Genomic DNA, 3,476 nt, shown 5'->3' on the forward strand with positions numbered 1-3,476 from the left:
GATTTAAACTTTAGCAATGTTTTTTTTTTTTTTTTATTTTACACATTTGGGTGCCCATGTGTTTGGGACATAGATGTTCAGAATTGAGATATCATCATGGTAGATTTTTCCTTTGATGAATATGAAGTGTTCTTCCCTGTATCTTTTGATTAATTTTGGTTGAAACTCTATTTTATTAGATAGTAGAGCGCTCCATCTTCCTTTTTGGATCCATTTGTTTGGAATGCTTTTTATCCAGTACTTTACTCTGAGATAATGTTTATCTTCATTGTTAAGGTGTGTTTCTTGTATGCAGCAGAATGATGGATCCTGTTTTTTCTTTCTTCTTTTTTTTTTTTGCCTATGTCTTTTTATTGGGGAATTGAGTCTATTGATGGTGACAGATATTGATAACCAATGATTGATATTTTGATGTTGGTGGTGTTGTGTGTGTGTGTGTCTGTGTGTGTGCTGGTGCTTTCCTTCTGTTTGCTGGAATTGAATTTATTTTTTCCAGAATTGGTTATTCTTGGATTGGGTTGAGGTTTTTCCTGCTAATATTATTTATAGAGCTGTATTTGTGTATAGATATTGTTTGAATTTGGATTTTTCTTGAAATATCCTGTTTTCTCCCTCTGTGGTGATTGAGAGTTTTCCTGGGTATAGTAGTCTAGGTTGGCACCTGTTTTATTTTATTTTATTCTATTTTATTTTATTCTATTCTATTTTATTTTATTCTATTTTATATTATTTTATTTTATTTCATTTCATTTTATTTTTTAGAGGTTGCAGGGTATCTGTCCAGGCCCTTCTAGCTTTTAGAGTCTCTGTTGAGGAGTCACGTGTAATTATGATAAGTTTGCCTTTGTATATTACCTGGCCTTTTCCCCTTTCCACTTTTAGTATTCTTTGTTGTTTCTGTAGATTTTGTGCTTTTATTCTCACGTGGTTGGAGGATTTCCTTTTCTAGTCCAGTCTGATTTGGATTCTATAAGCTTCTTGTATGTTTATAGGCATCTTTTTCTTTAGTTTGTGAAAGTTTTCTTCTATGATTTTGTTAAGAATATTTTCTTGGCCTTGGAGCTGGGACTCTTTATTGTCTGTTCCTATATTCAAAGGTTAGGTGTTTTCATGGTATACCTGATTTCCCTTGATGTGTAGTGTCAGGAATTTTTTAGATTTAACATTTTCTTTTACTGATGTATCAATTTCTTCTATTGTATTGTCTATCTAGGAGTCTTTCTCTTCCATCTCTGGTATTTTGTTACATTTGTTGTTCCTATTCTCTTCTCTAGGTTTTCCATCTTTAGGATTCACTGAGTTATTTTCTTTATTGCTTGTTTCCACTTTCAGTTCTTGCACAGTTTCATTTATTTCCTTCATTTGTTTAATTGTATTTTCCTGTATGTCTTAAAGGAATTAATTGTTTTCTCTTTAAAGACCTCTCTCTGTTTTATCATAGTTTTCTATATTTCTTTATGGAATTTGTTAATTTACCCTTCAAGGGACTCTATCATCATTATAAGATTGGATTTCAGGTCATTTTCTTGTGTTTTGGTTGTCTTAGGATATCCAGGGCTTGTTTTAGTGGTGTAGCTGTGCTTTGGAGGGGTCATATTGCCTTGTCTGTTGTAGATTCTGTTCTTTTGAGTGTCTTTAGCCATCAGGATGGTTTTGGTCCCTGGGTATTCTTGTTGTAGTAGGTATTGGAGAGTGGATGTACTTAGATGGTCCTCGTATGGCAGGACTCTGATGGATGTCCTTGGGCTATATGATCCAGATCTTCAGGTCTTTATGGTTCTGGACCTGCAGGTCTGCATAGTTCAGGAGCTGGAGGTCTAATGAAAATGGGTTGATAAGTGTCAGGAATATGGAGGTTCACTTGGGCTAGGTGGCTCCTGAGGGCAGCTTGGTTTTCCACAGAGGGCTCAAGATCTTGGAAGATGAGTGGGTGAATGGAAGCTAACCTATATGGTTCAGGAGTGCCAGGTCCAGTGAAGGTGTGGGGAGCCTCATTGCAGGAGAATGGAGGTCCCCCTAGGATAGGAGGCTGCTTAGAGCAGCTTGGCTTGGACCAGAGGGCCCAGCATGCAGGGCTTGATGATGAATGTTAAGTAAATATAGGCTTAAATCTCAGTGAATTGGAGTTATTACTGATATATTTTATTTTCTTAAAATTTTTATATTTACTGATAGATAGACTGGTGTGTTTATATATGCTCCTTCTTGTTGCATGAAATATTAACAAAGCAACCCACTCGGCACTCCCTCAGTCTGTCTCCAGTCCAGCAGACAGGCCAAGTCTGCATTCTTTCCTTTTAGCCAGGGCCTGTCTCACCCATGCCTCTACAGAACTCTGGAAATTGTTCTCTCCACCTGGCTTGCTAAGTTCCCATGGATGGCTGTTGCCACACCTGTCTCACTCGGGTGTATTCTTGAACAGATATGCCCTGACACTGTTTCTGTACTCTGGAACTCAGTGAATCACTGTGTGAAGGAAAACATCATACAATCTTTGTTTAAAAGCATAGATAACACAATCGCTGGCCGTAGAACTAGCATCCTAAGCTATCCTATGTTAGAAATTCTCCAGTGGTGAATCCTGGTGGATCTGCCACTTGACCAGACAGCCTCGGGCTTCCTACATTGTGCCTCTATGCTCTCCCCATTACAAAAGGAAGTTCCTGTCTCCTGCGTTACCTCTTCTTCTCTCTGACCCAGAAGTCCTGCCTCCTTCCCACCCAGTGATTGGTTTCTTGTAATGTTTATTTATTAGGGGAAAATTCCACTGCACCTTCTGTGTTTGCATCTGTATTTTGTGAAAATGCAAGTATTCACAGCATATATATGGAGGTTAGAGGTTGCAGAACTGAGTTCTCTCTTTTATTCAGTGGGAATTATGGATTTATCTGGGGTCCTCAGGCTTAGCAACTGGTGCCTTTACTTGCTAAGGTTCTGAGCCATCTTTTTGACTCTATTTTTAAGTTTACAAATGATTGGGGTTACTGTTATGTTAGAAATTATTCATACCATTTGCAATAACTTTTGTACTTTTTTATTCACATAAAATTATGCATTGTGTATGTATGAATTGTGTATGTGTGTTACACATGTGCAGTTCATGACTTACATCTGGAATCAGAGGACACTTTTGTAGAATTCTTTCTCTTTTCCTACCTATATATGAGTGTTTTAGGATCAAACATACATCATTAGGTTTGTATAGCAAGTAATTTTTAAGAACTGAAAAATCTTGCCAGCCTTGGGATTTGTGGGGGTAACAGCAGGTATAGAATATGAAATGTGCTAGACATATTTCACATCTGCTACTGGGATATTTACTTCTTGTACCCACATGTGACTTTTCTCTAAAACAATGCCCTGAGCACCCTGGCCACAGCTGCTCCTGGGCTTGCAAGTTCCCCAGGAGTCAGTCAGGCCCATTGCCATTCTTCCTGTAGTTGGCAGATGTTGCCCAGAGCTATGATCTTGGTTAA

Source organism: Mus caroli, unplaced genomic scaffold (assembly GCF_978045245.1).
Source record: "Mus caroli unplaced genomic scaffold, Mus_caroli_1 scaffold_8, whole genome shotgun sequence".
In the NCBI taxonomy this organism is placed as follows: Eukaryota; Metazoa; Chordata; class Mammalia; order Rodentia; family Muridae; genus Mus; species Mus caroli.